Source organism: Pristiophorus japonicus, chromosome 5 (genome assembly GCF_044704955.1).
Source record: "Pristiophorus japonicus isolate sPriJap1 chromosome 5, sPriJap1.hap1, whole genome shotgun sequence".
NCBI lineage: Eukaryota > Metazoa > Chordata > Chondrichthyes > Pristiophoridae > Pristiophorus > Pristiophorus japonicus.
In genome coordinates, this window is record NC_091981.1 from 284,559,126 (window position 1) to 284,584,549 (window position 25,424).

The window sequence follows — 25,424 nt, forward strand, 5'->3', positions numbered from 1 at the left end:
AGCGATGTCATCTATTTTGAACCTCGACCCTTCACCTTTGCTCCTCTGTGCGCGCAAAGAATAAAAGGAGAAAGAAGAGAGAACAAAACCGAGCAAGCTGCAAATAAGTTTGCTGACCGTGATGGAATAATTTAAAGCGATTTGAGTTAACTGAAAAGGTCATTGAGTAAAATCAGACAGCTTCTCAGACATTTAAACTCAAAGTAGATTCCGCACACTTCCTGTCTGAAAAATCAATTCAAGCAATCACAGGCCATGATCAACAGTGCACAGCTGGAAACAGGAACATTAATGATAAAGACAAACAGCACAGCAGATAACTCGCAGCGAAGGCAGTTTACACAACCTGCAAGGCTCACGAGCTTATCAGTTCTCTGATTTTCTTTTCTTGAGCAAATCATAGAGCAAATCATACTATCGATTTTTTTTTATGTGGGCCTTAAAACTAACTGGCACAACATTAGGAAGCAAACACTCAACATATTTGTACAAAATTCCTCTCACTTCCATTTCAATAGAAGCATTGCCACCTCTGCTAAATAGAGGTACGTTAATCCTTATATGCCGGAATAGTGCAACGTAACTTGAATGCCGCGGAGCCCCTCGAGCCTGTTCCTCCATTCAATTGGGGCATGGCTCGCCTGCATCTTACTTCCATTTACCTGCCTTGGTTTCCCAACCCTTAACCCCCTTGCCTAACAACAAAAAAAATCAAAATTAAATCTGTGGGTGACTGACATTGTTGCAATGAAAGAAAGACTTGCATTTATATAGCACCTTTCATGACCACCGGATGTCCCAAGGTGCTTTATAGCCAATGAAGTACTTTTTGAAGTGCAGTCACTGTTGTAATGTAGGAAACCCGGCAGCCAATTTTGCGCACAGCAAGCTCCCACAAACAGCAATGTGATAATGACCAGATAATCTGTTATCTGATTCTTAGTGATGTTGATTTGGGGATAAATATTGGCCAGGACACAAGGGAGAATTCCCCTGCTCTTCTTTGAAATAGTGCCATGGGATCTTTTACGTCTACCTGAGAGGCCAGAAGGGGCCTCGGTTTAATGTCTGATCCAAAAGATGGTACCTCCAACAGTGCAGCACTCCCTCAATAGAAATACAAACTTTGGTGTCCCTTCCTAAAATCTCAAATGTTGAATGTTCTCCCTCTCCCCCCTCTCCCTTCACTATTCTCTCCCATCCACTTCCCCATCCTCCTTTTCTTTTTTATATTCGTTCATGGGATGTGGGCGTTGCTGGCAAGGCCAGCATTTATTGCCCATCTCTTGTTGCCCTTGAGAAGGTGGTAGTGAGCCGCCTTCTTGAACCGCTGCAGTCCATGAGTTGACAGTGCTGTTAGGGAGGGAGTTCTAGGATTTTGACACAGATTTTCACTCTCTCTCCGTCTCTTTCTCGCCTCCCTATTCTCTCCCATTCCATTCTTCCCATCCCCTTCCCCATCCTCCTTTTCACTCCCTCTCCCCTCCTCTCTCCCTTCCCCCTCAGCCCCTCACTTCACTCCCCTCCAATCCGCCTACTCTTCCCTCCCCTCTATTCCATTCCTTGTCTTGATCCAAATATCAACCTTACCCTCTGAGATTGCTTTGACCCGAATATTACCATTGGTTTTGACTCCCCTTGTACAATGTGACAGGAGATAGACTAGGTAAATTAAAAATCTCAGTCCACATCTTCAAATCCTTCCCTGGTCTTGCTCATCCCATCTCTGCAACCTCCTCCATCCTTCTATTTTTTTTCTTTTACCCTCTGGTCTTCTGACTCTGGCCTTTTGTGGATCTCTGCTCCCTTTTCCCCACCATTGGTGGCTGAGCCTTCAGCCAGTTTAGCCTTATTCACTGGAACTCTCTCCCTAAACCCTGCCACCTCTCCACTTCTCGGTTTGTAATCTGGTCTTTGCCTCTCGCAGGAGATCACATGGCTCCGGTTGGAGAGGAGTGTAGAATGTTGCGGTGCAAGGGGTGTCGCAGTTCCGTGGGACGGACTGATTGGGCTGGGTGCTCTTTACCTTTCCGCCATTGTTCATTGTTCATAGGTGTTATGTATGTTAACTGGGTTTTACCTGCCACCGGAGGGCGTGACTGTCGGAGTCCTAATGGTCACTGCCAGACATGTGCAAGCTGTGTATATAATGTTGGCAGCCATGTTGAATCCTCTCTTTGAGAATAACTAAACTGGAGTAAGGTCATGCCTGAACTAACTCACCGTACTTAGCCTCGTGGAGTTATTCGATACTTAACAATAGGTTTATATGTATCCTTCAGGGCTGCTGACCGAGGGCCGTGTGGTTCTTTGTCGGCTGGCGCGGACAAAATGGGCCGAAATGGCCTCCTTCTGTGCTGTAAATTTCTATGTTTCTATGTTGCCCTCTCTACCATCTTTTCCAGCAGGCTTTTGGTCACCACTAATCTCTCCTTCCATGGCTCGTTGTCCATTCCTTTATCTACTTCCATTTATTAAACACTTAGAAAGATAGGACGTATCATTATACAGGGGCTTTCATGTCCTCGGGTTATGCCAAAGTGCTTCAGAGTCAGTGAATTACACTTGAAGTGCAGTCACTGCTGTTGTGTTGGCAAATGCGGCAGCCAATTTTCACACAGCAAGGCCCCACAAACGACAATGAGATAAATGATCGGTCACCTACTCTTAATGGTGGTTGTTGCACAGGACAACTGTTATGTTGAAGGTTATGCTAAGGGAGAGTTGTTGTTGTAGATCAGTTGAGCAGATGCATGCCTTGATTGGCACCCCACCCACCACCTTAAACATTCACTCCCTCCACCACCGGCGCACCGTGGTTGCAGTGTGTACCATCCACAAGATGCACTGCAGCAACTCGCCAAGGCTTCTTCAGCAGCACCTCCCAAACCCATGACCTCTACCACCTAGAAGGACAAGGGCAGCAGGCACTTGGAAACACCACCCCCTCCACGTTCCCCCTCCAAGTCACACACCATAACTTAGAAATATATCACTGTTCCTTTATCGTCGCTGGGTCAAAATCCTGGCACTCCCTCCTGTGGGAGCACTGTGGGAGCACCTTCACCTCACGGACTGCAGCGGTTCAAGAAGGCGGCTCACCACCACCTTCTCAAGGGCAATTAGGGATGAGCAATAAATGCTGGCCTTGCCAGCGACTCTCACATCCCACGAACGAATTTAAAAAAATCTAATCGAGCACCGATGAATATAGAAAATAACACGGGACATAAGTAGATTGCACGGGGAGTCTTCAAAGGAAACTGAGGCTAATAATAACCACATAACTCTCTGGGTTCAGGGAATGCAGTGAAGTATTTAAAAACTAACAGAATGCAGGAATATATATGGTAGAATACGTCTATATATCTTATGCTAAGGAGGAAGGGACGATGGAGGTAAGTAGAGAGTTGCATGGTTTCGAATGCACTCCGTTCCCCTAACTGTAGGCTGCGGTTTGTGTGAGGAAGATGATCAAAAGAGAAAACAACACAAATCTCTCACTTGCAGCTTCAGCAGACAGGCGAGCTCTCTTGCCAAGTGGCACATTCAAATTACAGTAAGGATGCAAGAGGCATAGCTGTCTTATGATTGACAGGTTTACACAGAGGGTGTCAGTACTGTTCCCATTCTACAGCGGGCTGGTCTATGAAATATTCTTCTTCTCAGACCTCTGACACTTCAACTGGCAATAACGCTCACTGCATCTTCTTTCATTATCTGTGTAAATTGGCCAAGAACGCCTCTGGTCACTGGATCGAACAACATCGGGTGTGTCTTTGTGAAGATTGTCAGCGACTCCGGAGACTATTTTAGGACCGATGTAAGACTGATTTACATCGTCACTGCACATGGAGACCAGAGGGATTCTTACCTCCAGCGTGCTGCCACTGAACATCTGTAATTTCTCTGTTACTATCTCACGAGGGCAGACTTCGCCCCACACCTGAAATTATCCGCCGCCTTTTCCTCGATAAGAAACAACTTGCATTTATATAGCGCCTTTCACAAAGTCAGGACGTCCTAAAGTGCTTTAAAGCCGATGAAGTATGTTTGAAGTGTAGTCACTGTTGTAATATACTAAACGCAGCAGCCAATTTGTGCACAGCAAGCTCCCCAAAATAATGATGAAATAAATCACAAGATCATCTATTTTTGGTGATGTTGTCTGATGGATAAATGATGAGCAGGAGTCCTCCCCTGCTCTTCTTTGAAATAGTGCCATGGGATCTTTTATGTCCACTTGAAAGGGCAGACGGGGCCTCGTGTTTAACGTTTCATCTGAAAGACAGCACCCCCGACAGTGCAGCACCCCCTCAGTATTGCACTGGCGTGTCAGTCGAGATTTTTGTGCTCAAGTTTCTGGAGTTGGGAGTTGAACCCACAACCTGGAAGTGAACTCCTCCCCTCCTTGCCCTCTCTCTCCTCCTCGCTGCTGAATATTGGAAATTGGCTGGTAGTCCACAGTCTCCAAATTTTGGCCTTGTTCTCATGTGGTACAACGGTACCCTCGACATGCGGCTGTCGACAAGTACGGTATAAAAAGGAGTAAAGGCGTCTTTTAATCCATCCGCACTCCTGCCGCAAAGCAGACTTGTAAAATGACTCCCTGATTTACTCAAACAGAGAGATGAATTATAAAGTATCTGTGCAATGAGGCTGTGTCGGGCACAGGGCTTTCTAGAACACAATTGGGACGGCAGATAAGAGGAGCACATATAATGGACGTGCCTCAGACTATTGTGTTATCAGCTACTTGGTGTCTGTAACCGTAAAAACATACAGCATTTGAAAGACAAACGGCCATTCAGCCCATCAAGCCTGTTCTTGCCACAATCTAAGCCGGACCAGCTCTATCGTGGACAGTGCCCGATGTACTGAGGATCGATTGTAGGGAGCCAAATTGGTCTTCGGCGGTTGTAATAAACGGGCTACACACCGCCTGGGTTTCGTTTCCCTTGACTACCAATTTCACCCCCATAGAATCACACAGCACAGAACGGGGCCATTTGGCCCATCGTGCCTCTGCTGGCTCTTTGCTTCGATTCATTTGTTTAAAGAAAATGCCCCTGAATATTTATCCTGGATATTAAGCATTAGGAAAGGGTACCTATTCCGAATCAGTCTGACATCGGTAGTGGGTAAAATGATGGAATCAATTATTAAGGATGTCATAGCAGCGCATTTGGAAAGAGGTGACATGATAGGTCCAAGTCAGCATGGAATTGTGAAAGGGAAATCATGCTTGACAAATCTTCTGGAATTTTTTGAGGATGTTTCCAGTAGAGTGGACAAGGGAGAACCAGTTGATGTGGTGTATTTGGACTTTCAGAAGGCTTTCGACAAGGTCACAAGAGATTAATGTGCAAAGTTAAAGCACATGGGATTGGGGGTAGTGTGCTGACGTAGATTGAGAACTGGTTGGCAGACAGGAAGCAAAGAGTAGGAGTAAATGGGTACTTTTCAGAATGGCAGGCGGTGACTAGTGGGGTACCGCAAGGTTCTGTGCTGGGGCCCCAGCTGTTTACACTGTACATTAATGATTTAGACGAGGGGATTAAATGTAGTATCCCCAAATTTGCGGATGACATTAAGTTGGGTGGCAGTGTGAGCTGTGAGGAGGATGCTATGAGGCTGCAGAGTGACTTGGATAGGTTAGGTGAGTGGGCAAATGCATGGCAGATGAAGTATAATGTGGATAAATGTGAGGTTATCCACTTTGGTGGTAAAAACAGAGAGATAGACTATTATCTGAATGGTGACAGATTAGGAAAAGGGGAGGTGCAACGAGACCTGAGTGTTATGGTACATCAGTCATTGAAGGTTGGCATGCAGGTACAGCAGGCGGGTTAAGAAAGCAAATGGCATGTTGGCCTTCATAGCGAGAGGATTTGAGTACAGGGGCAGGGAGGTGTTACTACAGTTGCACAGGGTGAGGCCACACCTGGAGTATTGTGGACAGTTTTAGTCTCCTAACTTGAGGAAGGACATTCTTGCTATTGAGGGAGTGCAGCGAAGGTTCACCAGACTGATCCCGGGATGGCGGGATTGACATATCAAGAAAGACTGGATCAACTAGGCTTGTATTCACTGGAGTTCAGAAGAGTGAGAGGGGACCTCATAGAAACGTTTAAAATTCTGATGGGTTTAGACAGGTTATATGCAGGAAGAATGTTCCCAATGTTGGGGAAGTCCAGAACCAGGGGACACAGTCTAAGGATAAGGGGTAAGCCATTTAGGACTGAGATGAGGAGAAACTTCTTCACCCAGAGAGTGGTGAACCTGTGGAATTCTCTACCACAGAAAGTTGTTGAGGCCAATTCACTAAATTGCAATTCGCTAATCTCTCCTTTCGAAGAGCTTGAAGGGTTCTTCAAAAAGGAGTTAGATGTAGTCCTTACTACTAGGGGGATCAAGGGGTATGGCGAGAAAGCAGGAATGGGGTACTGAAGTTGCATGTTCAGCCATGAACTTATTGAATGGCGGTGCAGGCTCGAAGGGCCGAATGGCCTACTCCTGCACCTATTTTCTATGTTTCTATGTTTCCTTCTTTGGGGCTATTTAGAGTTTCTCTCTAACCATTTTTATTTCATAAACCTGCAGGAGTGATGTCATTAAACCAGCATCATTTCCCTTTCTCCCTCTTGCTGGCCATTTTTGATGCAACAAGAGCGCAGAACACTCTGGAAATTCATAATGTTGGGATAAAAAGAAGACTTATTTTCTTCAAGGTGGATTCCCTGATATAAGGAATCGACACACGCCCATATCCCCGCCCATTAATACGACCACGGAATCACTCAGACAAAACCTCGGTTCAACCGGTCTTTATTCAAGCGTGCAGGGGATGAGTTCACAGATGAACCTTCTAAGAACAGAGGTTTCAACATCGACAGTTATACATTTTCTGAGGTATGCAACCTTCCTACAAAACCACCGATTGGCCTACTGCTTATCATAGAAACATAGAAAATAGGAGCAGTAGTAGGGCATTCGGCCCTTCGATTCTGCACCACCATTCAATATGATCATGGCTGATTCTCTATCTCAACACCATATTCCCGCTTTTTCCCCATACCTCTTGATGCCTTTGTTTCTAGAAATCTATCTATCTCCCTCTTAAGTATATTCAGTGACTTGGCCTCCACAGCCTTCTGTGGTAGAGAATTCCACAGGTTCACCACCCTCTGAGTGACATTTATTTTCCTCATCTCGGCCCTAAATTTCCTACCCCATATCCTGAGACTGTGACCCCTTGTTCTAGACTTCCCAGCCAGGGGAAACATCCTCCCCGCATCCAGTCTATCCAACCCAGTCAGAATTTTATACGTTTCCATGAGATCCCCTCTCTTCTTCTAATCTCTAGTGAATACAGGCCTAGTTGACGCAGTCTCTCCTTATATCGACAGTCTTGCCATCTATGGCAAGTATATCCTTTCTTCGGTAACGAGACCAAAACAGCACACAATACTCCAGGTGCGGTCTCACCAAGGCCCTGTATAACTGTAGTAAGACATCCTTTCTCCTGTACTCAAATCCTCTTGCAATGAAGGCCAACATACCATTTGCCTTCCTAACTGCTTGCTGCACCAGCATGTTTGCTTTCAATGACTGGTGCACAAGGACACCCAGGTCCCTCTGTACATCGACACTTCCCAAGCCATCACCATTTAAATAATACTTTGTCCTTATGTATTTCCTATCAAAGTGGATAACTTCACATTTATCCACATTATACTACATCTGCCATGTGCTTGCCCACTCACTCAACCTATCTAAATCGCCTTGCAGCGTCTTTGCATCCTCCTCACAACTCACAATCCCACCTAGTTTTGTGTCGTCAGCAAACTTACATTTAGTTCCCTCATCCAAAATAGCTGGGGCCCAAGCACTGATCCCTGTGGTACCCCACTAGTCACTGCCCGCCACCCCGAAAAAGATCTGTTTATTCCTACTCTCTTTTTCCTGTCAGTTAACCAATTTTCAATCCATGCCAATACATTACCCCCAATTCTATGTGCTTTAATTTTGCACACTAACTTCTTATATGGGACTTTATCAAAGGCCTTCTGATACTCCAAATACACTACAACCACTAGTTCTCCCTTATCTATTCTATCAGTTACATTCTCAAAAAACTCCAGTAAGTTTGTCAAATATGATTTTCCTTTCATAAATCCATGTTGACTTTGTTTAATCCCGTTGATATTATCTAAGTGTGCCATTATCACATCCTTTATAATAGACTCCAGCATTTTCCCTACGACTGATGTCAGGCTAACCGGTCTGTAGTTCACCATTTTCTCTCTCCCTCTTTTTTTAAATACTGGGGTTACATTTGTCACCCTCCAATCTGCAGGAACTGTTCCATAATCTATAGAATTTTACATAGAAACATAGAAACATAGAAAATAGGTGCAGGAGTAGGCCATTCGGCCCTTCTAGCCTGCACCGCCATTCAATGAGTTCATGGCTGAACATTCAACTTCAGTACCCCATTCCTGCTTTCTCGCCATACCCCTTGATCCCCCTAGCAGTAAGGACCTCATCTAACTCCTTTTTGAATATATTTAGTGAATTGGCCTCAACAACTTTCTGTGGTAGAGAATTCCACAGGTTCACCACTCTCTGGGTGAAGAAGTTCCTCCGCATCTCGGTCCTAAATGGCTTACCCCTTATCCTTAGACTGTGACCCCTGGTTCTGGACTTCCCCAACATTGGGAACATTCTTCCTGCATCTAACCTGTCTAACCCCGTCAGAATTTTATATGTTTCTATGAGGTCCCCTCTCATTCTTCTGAACTCCAGTGAATACAAGCCCAGTTGATCCAGTCTTTCTTGATAGGTCAGTCCCGCCATCCCGGGAATCAGTCTGGTGAACCTTCGCTGCACTCCCTCAATAGCAAGAATGTCCTTCCTCAGGTTAGGAGACCAAAGCTGTACACAATACTCCAGGTGTGGCCTCACCAATGCCCTGTACAACTGTAGCAACACCTCCCTGCCCCTGTACTCAAATCCCCTTGCTATGAAGGCCAACATGCCATTTGCTTTCTTAACCGCCTGCTGCACCTGCATGCCAACCTTCAATGACTGATGTACCATGACACCCAGGTCTCTTTGCACCTCCCCTTTTCCTAATCTGTCACCATTCAGATAATAGTCTGTCTCTCTGTTTTTACCACCAAAGTGGATAACCTCACATTTATCCACATTATACTTCATCTGCCATGCATTTGCCCACTCACCTAACCTATCCAAGTCGCTCTGCAGCCTCACAGCATCCTCCTCGCAGCTCACACTGCCACCCAACTTAGTGTCATCCGCAAATTTGGAGATACTACATTTAATCCCCTCATCTAAATCATTAATGTACAGTGTAAACAGCTGGGGCCCCAGCACAGAACCTTGCGGTACCCCACTAGTCACTGCCTGCCATTCTGAAAAGTACCCATTTACTCCTACTCTTTGCTTCCTGTCTGACAACCAGTTCTCAATCCATGTCAGTACACTACCCCCAATCCCATGTGCTCTAACTTTGCACATTAATCTCTTGTGTGGGACCTTGTCGAACGCCTTCTGAAAGTCCAAATATACCACATCAACTGGTTCTCCCTTATCCACTCTACTGGAAACATCCTCAAAAAATTCCAGAAGATTTGTCAAGCATGATTTCCCTTTCACAAATCCATGCTGACTTGGACCTATCATGTCACCTCTTTCCAAATGCACTGCTATGACATCCTTAATAATTGATTCCATCATTTTACCCACTACCGATGTCAGGCTGACCGGTCTATAATTCCCTGTTTTCTCTCTCCCTCCTTTTTTAAAAAGTGGGGTTACATTGGCTACCCTCCACTCCATAGGAACTGATCCAGAGTCAATGGAATGTTGGAAAATGACTGTCAACGCATCCACTATTTCCAAGGCCACCTCCTTAAGTACTCTGGGATGCAGTCCATCAGGCCCTGGGGATTTATCGGCCTTCAATCCCATCAATTTCCCCAACACAATTTCCCGGCTAATAAGGATTTCCCTCAGTTCCTCCTCCTTACTAGACCCCCCAACCCCTTTTATAACCGGAAGGTTGTTCGTGTCCTCCTTCGTGAATACCGAACCAAAGTACTTGTTCAATTGGTCCGCCATTTCTTTGTTCCCCGTTATGACTTCCCCTGATTCTGACTGCAGGGGACCTACGTTTGTCTTTACTGACCTTTTTCTCTTTACATATCTATAGAAACTTTTGCAATCCGTCTTAATGTTCCCTGCAAGCTTCTTCTCATACTCCATTTTCCCTGCCCTAATCAAACCCTTTGTCCTCCTCTGCTGAGTTCTAAATTTCTCCCAGTCCCCAGGTTCGCTGCTATTTCTGGCCAATTTGTATGCCACTTCCTTGGCTTTAATACTATCCCTGATTTCCCTTGATAGCCACGGTTGAGCCACCTTCCCTTTTTTATTTCTATGCCAGACAGGAATGTACAATTGTTGTAGTTCATCCATGCGGTCTCTAAATGTCTGCCATTGCCCATCCACAGTCAACCCCTTAAGTATCATTCGCCAATCCATCTCAGCCAATTCATGCCTCATACCTTCAAAGTTAGCCTTCTTTAAGTTCTGGACCATGGTCTCTGAATTAACTGTTTCATTCTCCATCCTAATGCAGAATTCCACCATATTATGGTCACTCTTCCCCAAGGGGCCTCGCACAACGAGATTGCTAATTAATCCTTTCTCATTACATAACACCCAGTCTAAGATGGCCTCCCCCTAGTTGGTTCCTCGACATATTGGTCTAAAAAACTATCCCTTATGCACTCCAGAAAATCCTCCTCCACCGTATTGCTTCCAGTTTGGTTAGCTCAATCTATGTGCATATTAAAGTCACCCATTATAACTGCTGCACCTTTATTGCACGCACCCCTAATTTCCTGTTTGGAAGATGACAACCAATGCATCTACTATTTCCATGGCTACCTCTTTTATTACTCTGGGATGCAGATCATCAGGCCCTGGGGATTTATCTGCCTTCAGTCCCATTAGTTTCTCCAGCACGATTTTCTTATTAATAATAATTTTCTTTAATTCCTCTTGCTCACTAGACCCTTGGTTTCCTAGCATTTCTGGGAAGTTATTTGTGTCTTCTTCCTTGAAGACAGAACCGAAGTATTTATTTAATTGTTCTGCCATTTCCTTGTTTCTCATTACAAATTCTCCCGCTTCTGTCTGTAATGGACCTACATTTGTCTTCACTAATCTTTTTCTTTTTACGTACTTGTAGAAACTTTTGCAGTCGGTTTTTATATTCCTTGCAAGTTTACTCTTATACTCTATTTCTCACCTCTTAATCAATCTCTTTTCCTTTTTTGCTGAATTCTAAAGTACGCCCAATCCTCAGGCTTGCTACCTTTTCTGGCAACTTTATATAACTCCTCTTTGGATCTAATACCATCCTTAATTTCTTTTGTTTGTCATGGTTGGGCCACTTTTCCTTTTGTGTTTTTACGCCAGAAAGGAATGTATAACTGTTGCAATTCATGCATTCATTCCTTAAATATTAGCCATTGCCTATCCACCGTCTTCCCAATCAATCAGAGCCAATTCATTCCTCATAGCTTCGTAGTTTCCTTTGTTTCGATTTAGGACTCTAGTTTCGGATTGGACTACTTCACTTTCCATCTTAATAAGAAATTCAATCATGTTATGGTCACTCTTCTCTAAAGGACCTCACACAATAAGACTATTAATTAACCCCTTCTCATTACACAATACCCAATCAAGGATAGCCTGTTCCCTCGTCGGCTCCTCAACATACTGGGCTAAAAAACCATCTCGTACACATTCCAGGAATTCATCTGCCACAGTATTATTACTAATCTGGTTTGGCCAGTCTACATTTAGATTAAAGTCACCTACGATTACTGTAGTACCCTTGCTACATGCATCTCTAATTTCCTGTTTGATGCCATCCCCTACACTACCACTACTGTTTGGAGGCCTATAGACAACTCCCACCAATGTTTTCTGCCCCTTGGTGCTCCTTAGCTCCACCCAGACTGATTCTACATCTTGATTTTCTGAGCCACTATCCTTTCTCACTATTGCTCTGATTTCATCCTTTATTAATAACGCCACACCACTCCCTCTTCCTTTTTGCCTGTCCTTCCTAAATATCGAATCCTTGGATATTCAGTTCCCAACCCTGGTCATCCTGCAACCATGTCTACACAATTGCAACTATATCATATCCGGTTACATCTATTTACGCTGTTAATTTGTCTACATTATTACAGGTGCTTCGTGCATTTAGATACAGTGCTTTTAGATTTGTCTTTTTAAAATTATTAGACATCTTAACATTATTTTGTACTACAGCCCTATTTGTCTTATCGCTATTTTTTCTTAGCTGGACCCTATTTGTTAGTGCACTCTTTTGTTTGTATGCTCTGTCCCTTCCTGACATAATCTGGTTATCCTTACCACAATCACTTTCCTGCATTGCTTCCTTTTCTTTTTTCTTCAGCATTCTAGATTGCTCTCTACTGCGACTGTCCTCTCCCGACCCACCCCCGCCCCCCTATTTAGCTTGAAGCCCTGTCTACCTCCCGAGTTATTCGATTCGCTAGAACTCTGGTCCCAGCATAGTTCAGGTATAGTCCGTCCCCACGGAACAGCTCTCTCTTTCCCAAATATTGGTGCCAGTGCCCCACAAATCGGAATCCACTTCTGCCACACGAACTTCTGAGCCCGCATTCATCTCCCTGATCCCAATCGGATTGGACTACTTCACTTTCCATTTTAATAAGAAATTCAATCATGTTATGGTCACTCTTCCCTCAAGGACCTCGCATAACAAGACTGTTAATTAACCCCTTCTCATTACACAATACCCAATCAAGGATAGCCTGTTCCCTAGTAGGCTCCTCAACATACTGGGCTAAAAAGCCATCTCGTACACATTCCAGGAATTCATCTGCCACAGTATTATTACTAATCTGGTTTGCTCGTGGCTCAGGTAATAATGCAGAGATTATTAACTTTGTGGTTCTGCTTTTCAATTTAGTCCCTAACTGTTCAAACTCTCTCAGCAGAACCTCTTTCTTAGTCCTACTGTACCACGACAACTGGATCCTCCCCCTCCCACTCCAAATTCGTCTCCAGCCCGGAGGAGATATCCTTTACCCTGGCACTGCGTAGGCAACACAGCCTTCGGGACAAACGCTCTTGGCTGCAGAAAACCCTATCTATCCCCCTAACTATACTGTCCTTACTACAACCACCTGCCTCTTTATTCCCCCCACTTGAATGGCTTTCTGCAGCACGTGCCTTGGTCAGTCTGCTCATCCACCCCGCAGTCTGCACACTTGTCCTCAAGGGTTGCAAGAACCTCAAATCTATTGGACAAGTGCAGGGAAACTGCACTTGTCCAATAGATTTGAGGTTTGAGGCTCCTGCAATACTACCTCCTGGATCCCCTTACCTGCTTCACTCGCAGTCACACCCTCCTGTCCCTGACCACGTGTCAATTCTAAAGTATTTAATCTAGATGGTGTGGCTGCCTCCTGGAGCAAAAGGTCCAGGTAACATTCTCCCTCCCTGATGTCTCGCAATGTCTGCAGCTCGGACTCCAGCTCCTCAACTCGGAGCCAAAGTTCGTCGAGCTGCAGACACTTACTGCAGATGTAGTTGCCCTGGACCAAAACATCCAGAAGCTCCCACACATTGTAGCAGCAACACATCTTCTGTTTTCCCATTATATTCTTTAATTAATTTGTTTAGCGTTAATCAAAGTATTTACCTATATAGTTTATTAAATTAGTTAAACAAATAAAGGTTAGTTTTTAGTATTTAGTTATATGCTATATGTTAATTTAAAGAAAAACGTCATCCACAATCACTACCAATCACTTCCCTGCCTTACCTGCGATGTCACACAGCAGAGTTCTCCCCATGCGATCTCCTGGGAGAGGCAAAAAAACAGATAAAAACCCAGGCCAATTGGGAAAAAGATCTGGGAAAATTCCTCTCCGACCCATCCAGGCGATCGAAACTAGTTCAGGAAATCACCCTGGCCGTATGCTGTGCACTGCTGTAGCTTTTATCCCATGCTCAGCAAAGTTACATTGATTCGTTGACCCTTATCAAACTGGCTCTGATTGGTTCCCCCAACCTGTCCATCTCCCATCACCTGTCAGTCTTATTTTGTTCAGTGGTGTTAACTTTACCTCAGTTTCTCATGACATGTTGATTCATCTTGTTTCCCAGGTTGGTACTTCCTTATCCCTCTCCCAAGAATTTTAGTCAAAACGACCAGTCAATACCATCCTGTTCCCATGCTGCTATAATCTATGTTCCTAAACAGCTTAATCTCTACTGACCTTGGCAAGCGTTCGGTACTGAATGCATTGTTTTCCATCTTCTATCAGTCTATGCTCGGGTTCAACACATTCGTCGATTACTTATGATGGTTCATTTACCAGCAAGCTTTGCTTTTTAGCTGTTCTTCATTTTAAAACCCATTTGTAAGTGAGTTTTACATGCATATATGCGAATGTCTACTTCCACTTTGGTGACAGTATTTTATCCCTTTACAATCCTATACCCCCTTACAATAGAATCATACAGCACAGAACATAAGAACATAAGAAATAGGAGCAGGAGTAGGCCATTTGGCCCCTCGAGCCTGCTCCGCTATTTAATAAGATCGTGGCTGATCTGATCATGGACTCAGCTTCACTTCCCTGCCCACTCCCCATAACCCTTTACTCCCTTATCACTTAAAAATCTGTCTATCTCTGCCTTAAATATATTCACAACTCTCTGGGGCAGAGAATTCCACAGATTTACAACTCTCTGAGAGAAGAAATTCCTTCTCATCTCAGTTTTAAATGGAGAAAAATTGCAAAGTGCTGCAGTGTAGAGGGACCTGGGGGTTCTTATGCATGAAACACAAAAAGTTAGTGTCATGTTTGTAACCTTCACATAACTGTAACCTTTATGTAACAACACTGTACACTGTATACACCTGAGTAATGCACACCTTGACCACAGGGGGTGAACTTGTGGGAGACACTCCTCACCTGGTCATCCAGATATATAAAGGGAGGTCCCACGGAGGGTCATCGCCTCTTGGTCCTGGGAATAAAGGTTCAGGTCACACAGTGACCTTGCCTGCAGCACATACCTCGTGTGATTCTATAGCAGGGTGTAAGGACACCACAGTTAGTATTCAGCTACTGAGACTATGCCTCCTAGTTCTAGTTTTCCCTATGTGGAAATATCCTCACTGCATACACCTTGTCGAGCCCCCTCATTATCTTATATGTTTCGATAAGGTCACCTCTCATTCTTCTGAACTCCAATGAGTATAGGCCCAACCTACCTTCATAAGTCAACCTTCTCAGCTCCAGAATCAACCTAGTGAACCTTCTCTGAACGGCCTCCAATGTAACTTTATCCTTTCTAATGCGAAGGGACTCCGGGGCCAGCGTTTAACCGGGTAAAGGGACTCCGTGGCCGGCGTTTAACCGGCCGAAGGGACTCCGAGGGCCGGCACTTAACCGGGTAAAGGGACTCCGTGGCCGGCGTTTAACCGGCCGAAGGGACTCCGAGGGCCGGCACTTAACCGGGTAAAGGGACTCCGTGGCCGGCACTTAACCGGCCGAAGGTACTCCGGGGCCAGCGTTTAACCGGCCGAAGGTACTCCGGGGCCAGCGTTTAACCGGCCTCAGGTACTCCGGGGCCAGCGTTTAACCGGCCGAAGGTACTCCGGGGCCAGCGTTTAACCAGCCTCAGGGACTCCGGGGCCAGCGTTTAACTGGCCTCAGGGACTCCGGGGCCAGCGTTTAACCAGCCTCAGGGACTCCGGGGCCAGCATTTAACCAGCCTCAGGTACTCCGGGGCCAGCGTTTAACCGGCCGAAGGTACTCCGGGGCCAGCGTTTAACCGGCCTCAGGGACTCCGGGGCCGGCAATTAACCGGCCTCAGGGACTCCGGGGCCAGCGTTTAACCGGCCGAAGGTACTCCGGGGCCAGCGTTTAACCGGCCTCAGGGACTCCGGGGCCGGCAATTAACCGGCCTCAGGGACTCCGGGGCCAGCGTTTAACCGGCCTCAGGGACTCCGGGGCCAGCGTTTAACCAGCCGAAGGTACTCCGGGGCCAGCGTTTAACCGGCCGAAGGGACTCTGGGGCCAGCGTTTAACTGGCCGAAAGTACTCCGGGGCCAGCGTTTAACCGGCCTCAGGGACTCCGGGGCCAGCGTTTAACCAGCCTCAGGTACTCCGGGGCCAGCGTTTAACCGGCCGAAGGGACTCCGGGGCCAGCGTTTAACTGGCCGAAGGGACTCCGGGGCCAGCGTTTAACTGGCCGAAGGGACTCTGGGGCCAGCGTTTAACTGGCCGAAGGTACTCCGGGGCCAGCGTTTAACTGGCCGAAGGTACTCCGGGGCCAGCGTTTAACTGGCCGAAGGGACTCTGGGGCCAGCGTTTAACCAGCCGCAGGGACTCCGGGGCCAGCGTTTAACCGGCCGAAGGTACTCCGGGGCCAGCGTTTAACCGGCCGAAGGGACTCCGGGGTCGGCATTTAACCAGCCGCAGGGACTCCGGGGTCGGCATTTAACCAGCCGCAGGGACTCCGGGGTCGGCATTTAACCAGCCGAAGGTACTCTAGGGCCGGCCCAGGACAACACAGGAAACTACCCAAAACTACTGCTCAACACACCCAGCTTGTGCTCGGGCCCCCGGCGGCATCCAAACCTCTCCCCGGCGGCATCCGGGCATTTGGGCTCCCTTCGGGCACAACTGGGCCTCTGCTTCCCCCATGGTGCTCTGGGTGTGGCCTAGCCAGGGCTTTGTGCAGCTGCAGAGGGTTGGCAGCGCCCCTGGAGCAATGCCTAGGGAGTAACCGACTACTGACTTAGATCTTCAACTTTTAATGAACTTTTAAACTGTTAATCAACTTGAGAAACTTTTTAAACAATTTGGGAAAACTTTTAAGCTTTTAAACAACCTGGAGAAATTTTTTAAGAAACCTCTGAAATAACTTTGGAAAACTTTTTTTTTAAACTTTGGAAGAAACTTTTAAAACACCCCTTTGAACTCCAGCGGACAACTGACCTTCCTAATGCCTGCCCCCAACCAAGCTTCGGGCCACCTACCATCAAGGGCGCTAATCAGTGCCGAGCTTGCAGCCAACATCTCGCCGTAGGCAATTAGGTTCATACAGCAATGCCTGGTCTCCAGTCGTCTTGGACCCCTTTGCCAATGGACCAAGACCTTGCTCAGCTAAGCCCGTGTGGTTCCCGGTGTTCAACGGCCACCCTACGTTAAACGAACATGTGGTTGGCAACCAGTAACTAGAGGGGTGCCGCAGGGATCAGTGCTGGGACCCCAAGTATTTACAATCTATATTAACGACTTGAAAGAAGGGACTGACTATGACGTAGCAAGTTTGCTGACGATACAAAGATGGGAGGAAAAGCAATGTGTGAGGGGAAGTCACAAAAATGCTGCAAAAGGACACAGACAGGCTAAGTGAGTGGGCAAACATTTGGAAGATGGAGTATAATGTCGGAAAGTGTGAGAAAAAATCAAAGAGCAAGTTATTATTTAAATGGAGAAAGATTGTAAAGTGCCGCACTACAGCAGGACCTGGGGGTACTTGTGCATGAAACACAAAAGGATAGTATGCAGGTACAGCAAGTGATCAGGAAGGCCAATGGTATCGTGGCCTTTATTGCAAAGGGGATGGAATATAAAAGCAGGGAAGTCTTGCTACAGCTATGTAAGGTATTGGTGAGGCCACACCTGGAATACTGCGTGCAGTTTTGGTTTCCATATTTACGAAAGGATATACTTGCTTTGGAGGCAGTTCAGAGAAGGTTCACTAGGTTGATTCCGGAGATGAGGGGGTTGACTTATGAGGAAAGATTGAGTAGGTTGGGCCTCTACTCATTGGAATTCAGAAGAATGAGAGGTGATCTTATCAAAATGTATAAGATTATGAGGGGGCTTGACAAGGTGGATGCAGAGAGGATGTTTCCACTAATGGGGGAGACTAGAACTAGAGGGCACGATCTTAGAATAAGGGGCCACCCATTTAAAACAGAGATGAGGAGAAACCTTCTCTCAGGGTTGTAAATCTGTGGAATTCGCTGCCTCAGAGAGCTGTGGAAGCTGGGACATTGAATAAATTTAAGACAGAAATAGACAGTTTCTTAAACGATAAGGGGATAAGGGTTATGGGGGTCGAGCGGGGAAGTGGAGCTGAGTCCATGATCAGATCAGCCGTGATCTTATTGAATGGCAGAGCAGGCTCGAGGGGCCAAATGGCCTACTCCTGCTCCTATTTCTTATGTTCTTAATGTAACTCACGCACAGGCATATTTCACTTCGATAACATGAAGTTCTGGGCCTGGAAAGCCAGGACCCTCATGGCCAATTCTAACAGCGACAGGCCAGAATCCCGCATCGCCATAGTTGCCTGGGAAATTAGATGGTTTGGTATTGACATCGCTGCCTAAGCGAGACCCAGCGGGCAGGGGAAGGCCAGCTCAAGGAACAATGTGGAGGTTACAGCTTTTTCTGGAAAGGAAAACCAGAGGAGGAACGCTGCCTTCGCGGAGTCAGCTTCGACGTCAAGAATGAGCTGGTCGACCGCCTCAAAGATTTCCCCTGTGGGGTTAACGAACGCCTCATGACTCTTCGACTCACCCTATCCTGGAACCAATGCACCACAGTCATCAGTGCGTACGCCCCAACACTCGACGCAACGGATGAAACCAAAGCGGGTTTTTATTCCAACCTGGAAACATCCCTGTCCTACGTCCCCGCCGGCAACAAACCGATTCTCCTCGGTGACTTCAATGCCAGGGTCGGCAAAGACACAGCCCTCTGGGCAGGCGTGATTGACAGAAAGCGGGTAGGGAAAGCCAACTCCAGTGGTACCCTACTCCTGACAAAATATCTAGAACATAAACTCATCACCAACACCCTGTTCTGCTAGAGGTACAAATACAAGGCATCGTAGCAACACCCTCACTCCAAACACTGACACCTGCTCGACTATGTCATCGTCCGAGCCAGGGATCGCAAGGATGTGCGCATCACCCGCGCCATGACAGGAGCTGACGACTGCTGGACGGACCACCACCTAATCCAAGCCATCATCGACATTAACATGGCCCCAAAGCAGAGGGGACAGCAGAAGCAGTGCCGCAAAAAAGTTAATGCCGGGGCACTTAAAGACCCAGCTAAAAGAGTCCTAAACAGCCAGCGCCTCACAGCTAATCTGGCGTGCCTTGATTACCTTGAGATGCTGAATGCCCACAGCACTTGGTCTGCCCGCCAGACCTCCATAACCAGGGCCTGTGAAGAGACACTTGTTCACTCAATCAGAAAACACCAGGACTGGTTTGATGAGAATGATCAGGAGATCCAAGAACTAATAGATCGTAAGCGCAGAGCATTTCTGAGCCTCAAGCAACAACCCAACTCGGGAACTGCAAAGCAACGTTTCAGACGGTTCAAGGCTGAGGTCCAACAAAAAACCCGGGACCTAAAGAACAGGTGGTGGATGGAGAAAGCACAGGAGATACAACAACTGGCCGACAGCCACGATATTCTTCATCGCAGTCAAAGCCACCTACCGTCCAAACTCCCAAGGCCCCGCCCCACTCCTGGCCAAGAACGGGGTAACACTCATCAAGGACACCGAGGCTGTCAGGGGCCGCTGGAAGGAGCACTTCGAAGATCTCCTTAATCGAGACCCGAGTGTTCTCGACTCCATCCCGCAGCATGCAGACCCGCCACCACCTCAGTAAAACCCCAACGTTGCACGAGGCAGGAAAAGCCATAAAACAGCTTAAGAACAAGAAGGCTACTGGAGCGGATGTAATCCCTGCTGAGGCGCTAAAGTATGACGAAGAGACGCTATTGGCGTGGATACATAACATCATCTCTCTCATCTGGAGGGAGGAGAGCATGCCGGGAGATCTCAGAGATGCAGTGATTGTGACCATCTTTAAAAAAGGGGACAAGTCTGACGGCGGCAATTACAGGGGAATCTCCCTGCTATCAGCCACTGGGAAAGTTGTCGCTAGAGTCCTCCTCAGCTGTCTTCTCCCTGTGGTCGAGGAGCTCCTCCCGCAGTCACTGTTTGGATTTCGTCCCCTACGGGGCACAACAGACATGATCTTTGCAGCGCGACAGCTGCAGGAAAAATGTATGGAGCAGCGCCAGCCCTTGTACATTGCCTTTTTCAACCTTACGAAGGCCTTTGACACTTTCAACCGCGAGGGTCTATGGAACGTCTTCCTCCGTTTCGAATGCCCCTAAAAGTTTGTCACCATCCTTTGCCTGCTCCATGACGACATGCAGGCCGTGATCCTTACCAGCGGATCCATTACAGACCCAATTCATGCCCGAACCGGGGTCAAACAGGGCTGCGTCATCGCCACAACCCTCTTCTCAATCTTCCTCGCTGCCATGCTCCACCTCACAATCAACAAGTTCCCCGCTGGGATGGAACTAAACTACAGGACCAGTGGGAAGCTGTTCAACCTTCGCCGTCTCCAGGCCAGGTCCAAGACCACCTCAACCTCTGTTGTTGAGCTACAGTTCACGGACAATGCTTGCGTCTGCGCGCATTCTGAGGCTGAAATCCAGGATATTGTCGACATATTTACTGAGGCATACGAAACCATGGGCCTTACGCTAAACATCCGTAAGACAAAGGTCCTCCACTAGCCTGTCCTCGCCTCACAGCACTGCCCCCCAGTCATCAGGATCCATGGCACGGCCCTCAACAGTGTGGACCATTTCCCATACCTCGGGAGCCTCTTATCAACAAAGGCAGACATTGAGGCGGAGGTTCAACACCACCTCCAGTGCGCCAGTGCAGCCTTCGGCCGCCTGAGGAAAAGTGTGTCAGAAGACCAGGCCCTCAAATCTGCCACCAAGCTCATGGTCCAGAGGGCTGGAGTAATACGCACCCTCCTGTACGGCTCGGAGGCATGGACGATGTACAGAAGAGACCTCAAGTCACTGGAGATATGTCACCAACGAAGTCTCCGCAAGATCCTGCAAATCCCCTGGGAGGACAGGCGCACCAACATCAGTGTCCTCGACCAGGCCAACATCCCCAGTATTGAAGCACTGACCACACTTGATCAGCTTCGCTGGGCAGGCCACTTAGTTCATAGAAACATAGAAACATAGAAAATAGGTGCAGGAGCAGGCCATTCAGCCCTTCTAGCCTGCACCGCCATTCAATGAGTTCATGGCTGAACATGAAACTTCAGTACCCCCTTCCTGCTTTCTCGCCATACCCCTTGATCCCCCGAGTAGTAAGGACTTCATCTAACTCCCTTTTGAATATATTTAGTGAATTGGCCTCAACTACTTTCTGTGGTAGAGAATTCCACAGGTTCACCACTCTCTGGGTGAAGAAGTTTCTCCTCATCTCGGTCCTAAATGGCTTACCCCTTATCCTTAGACTGTGACCCCTGGTTCTGGACTTCCCCAACATTGGGAACATTCTTCCTGCATCTAATCTGTCTAAACCCGTCAGAATTTTAAACGGAAAGAGCGTGAGGCAAACCAGTCCCACCAACCCCTTCTCTCAATGACTATCTGTCCCACCTGTGACAGAGTCTGTGGCTCTCGTATTAGACTGTTCGGCCACCAAATAACTCACTTCAGGAGTGGAAGCAAGTCTTCCTCGATTCAGAGGGACTGCCTATGATGATGATAGTTCGCATGCCAGACACAAGACTCCCAAAGCAGGTGCTCTATGCGGAGCTCCTTCACGGCAAATGAACCAAAGTTGGGCAGCGGAAACGTTACAAGGACACCCTCAAAGCCTCCCTGATAAAGTGCGACATCATCACTGACACCTGGGAGTCCCTGGCCAAAGACTTCCCTAAGTGGAGAAAGTGCATCTTCGAATCTCAACGCCGAGAGCGTGAAGAAATCAAGCACAGGCAGCGGAAAGAGCGTGAGGCAAACCAGTCCCACCAACCCCTTCTCTTAACGACTATCTGTCCCACCTGTAACAGAGTCTGTGGCTCTCGTATTAGACTGTTCGGTCACCAAAGAACTCACTTCAGGAGTGGAAGCAAGTCTTCCTCGATTCAAAGGGACTGCCTATGATGATGATCGTTTCTTAAGTACAGAGACCAAAACTGTTCGCATGACTCTAGGTGTGGCCGCACCAATACCCTGCACAATTGTAGCAGGACTTCTCTGCTTTTATACTGCAGCCTCTTGCAATAATGGCCAACATTCTATTTGCCTTCCTGATTACTTGCTGAACCTGCATACTAACTGTTATGTATGCAACCCTATGTAACTAGTATTGTACTGCCACCAGAGGGCGTACCTGTTAGAGTCTCTACGGATCCCAGCATCCCTTGGGATCATTGTATAAGCAGGCCTCCCATGCTGTACCAGCACTCTGGAGTTAGAATAAAGGAACCAAGGTCACACTTACTCACGTCTATAGTACTCAGTTACACTACCTTATGGACACAACAACTGGCGACGAGATAACGAACCATCACACAAAAATGCAGAGAACTGTTGATATCCTGGAGAAATTCTCAGAAGGGGATGATTGGGAGGCCTTCGTGGAGCGAATCGACCAATAATTCGTGGCCAATGAGCTGGAAGGGGACGAGAGCGCTGCCAAACGAAGGGCGATCCTCCTCACCGTCTGTGGTGTAACAACCTATGGCCACATGAAGAATCTCCTTGCTCCGGTGAAATCAACAACCAAATCGTATGAAGAACTGTGTAACGCTGGTCCGGGAGCACCTAAATCCGAAGGAGAGCGTTCCGATGGCAAGGTATCAATTTTACACATGTCAACGGTCTGAAGGCCAGGAAGTGGCGAGCTACATCGCCGAACTAAACATAGAAACATAGAAACATAGAAAATAGGTGCAGGAGTAGGCCATCCAGTCCTTCGAGCCTGCACCACCATTCAATAAGATCATGGCTGATCATTCCTTCAGTTCCCCGTTCCTGCTTTCTCTCCAGACCTCTTGATCCCTTTATCCGCAAGGGCCATATCTAACTCCCTCTTGAATATATCCAACTGGCATCAACAACTCTCTGCGGTAGGGAATTCCACAGGTTAACAACTCTCTGAGTGAAGAAGTTCCTCCTCATCTCAGTCCTAAATGGCTTATCCCTTATCCTTAGACTAAGTCCCCTGGTTCTGGACTTCCCCAACATCGGGAACATTCTTCCTGCATCTAACATGTCCAGTTCCATCAGAATTTTAAATGTTTCAATGAGATCCCCTCTCATCCTTCTAAACTCCAGTGAATACAAGCCCAGTCGATCCAGTCTCTCCTCATATGTCAGTCCTGCCATCCCGGGAATCAGTCTGATGAATCTTTGCTGTACTCCCTCAATAGCGAGAACGTCCTTCCTCAGATTAGGAGACCAAAACTGAACACAATATTCCAGGTGGGGCCTCACCAAGACCCTGTACAACTGCAGTAAGACCTCCCTGCTCCGATACTCAAATCCCCTAGCTATGAAGGCCAACATACCATTTGCCTTCTTCACCGCCTACTGTACCTGCATGCCAACCTTCAATGACTGATGTACCATGACACCCAGGTCTCGTTGCACCTCCCCTTTTCCTAATCTGTCACCATTCAGATAATAGTCTGTCTCTCTGTTTTTGCCCCCAAAGTGGATAACCTCACATTTATCCACATTATACTTAATCTGCCATGCATTTGTCCACTCGCCTAAACTATCCAAGTCACTCTGCAGCCTCATAGCATCCTCCTCACAGCTCACACTGCCACCCAACTTAGTGTCATCCGCAAATTTGGAGATATTTAATCCCCTCATCTAAATCATTAATGTACAGTGTAAACAGCTGGGGCCCGAGCATAGAACCTTGCGGTACCCCACTAGTCACTGCCTGCCATTCCGAAAAGTACCCATTTACTCCTACTCTTTGCTTCCTGTCTGCCAACCAGTTCTCAATCCACGTCAGCACACTACCCCCAATCCCATGTGCTTTAACTTTGCACATTAATCTCTTGTGTGGGACCTTGTCGAAAGCCTTCTGAAAGTCCAAATACACCACATCAACTGGTTCTCCCTTGTCCACTCTACTGGAAACATCCTCAAAAAATTCCAGAAGATTTGTCAAGCCTGATTTCCCTTTCACAAATCCATGCTGACTTGGACCTATCATGTCACCTCTTTCCAAATGCGCTGCTATGACATCCTTAATAATTGATTCCATCATCTTACCCACTTCCGATGTCAGGCTGACCGGTCTATAATTCCCTGTTTTCTCTCTCCCTCCTTTTTTAAAAAGTGGGGTTACATTGGCTCCACTCCATAGGAACTGATCCAGAGTCTATGGAATGTTATTTGTGTCTTCCTTTGTGAAGACAGAACCAAAGTATTTGTTCAATTGGTCTGCCATTTCGTTGTTCCCCATTATAAATTCACCCGAATCCGACTGCAAGGGGCCTACGTTTGTCCTCACTAATCTTTTTCTCTTCACATATCTATAGAAGCTTTTGCAGTCATTTTTTATGTTTCCGGAAAGCTTCCTCTCGTACTCTATTTTCCCCCTCTTAATTAAACCCTTTGTCCTCCTCTGCTGTATTCTAAATTTCTCCCAGTCCTCCAGCTTGCTACTTTTTCTGGCTAATTTGTATGCCTCTTCCTTGGATTTAACACTATCCTTATTTTCCTTGTTAGCCACGGTTGAGCCACCTTCCCTGTTGTATTTTTACTCCAGACAGGGATGTACAATTGTTGTGTCACTCTACTGTAAATCAACACGAGGCACATACTGGAGACAAGATCACTCTGTGACCTGTACCTTTATTCACAGGACCAAGGAGTCCTGACCCTGCGTGGGACCTCCCTTTATATACCTGGACGACCAGGTGAGGAATGTCTCCCACAAGTTCACCCCCTGTGGTCAAGGTGTGCATTTCTTAGGTGTATACAGTGTACAGTGTTGTTACATGAAGGTTACAGTTACGTGAAGATTGCATACATGAAAGTGCAATTGTTGAAATTCGGCCATATGATCTTTAAAGGTTTGCCATTGCCTATCCACTGTCAACCCTTTAAGTATAATTTGCCAGCCTAATCTCGCCAATCCGCGCCTCATATCATCAAATTTACCTTTCCTTAAGTTCAGGACCCTAGTCTCTGAATTAACTTTGTCATTCTCCATCTTAATAAAGAATTCTAGCATATTATGGTCACTCTTCTCCAAGGGGCCTCGCACAACAAGATTGCTAATTAGTCCCTTCTCATTACACATCACCCAGTCAAGGATGGCCAGCTCTCTGGTTGGTTCCTCGACATATTGGTCTAGAAAATAATCCCTAATACACTCCAGGAAATCCTCCTCCACTGCATTGCTACAAGTTAGGT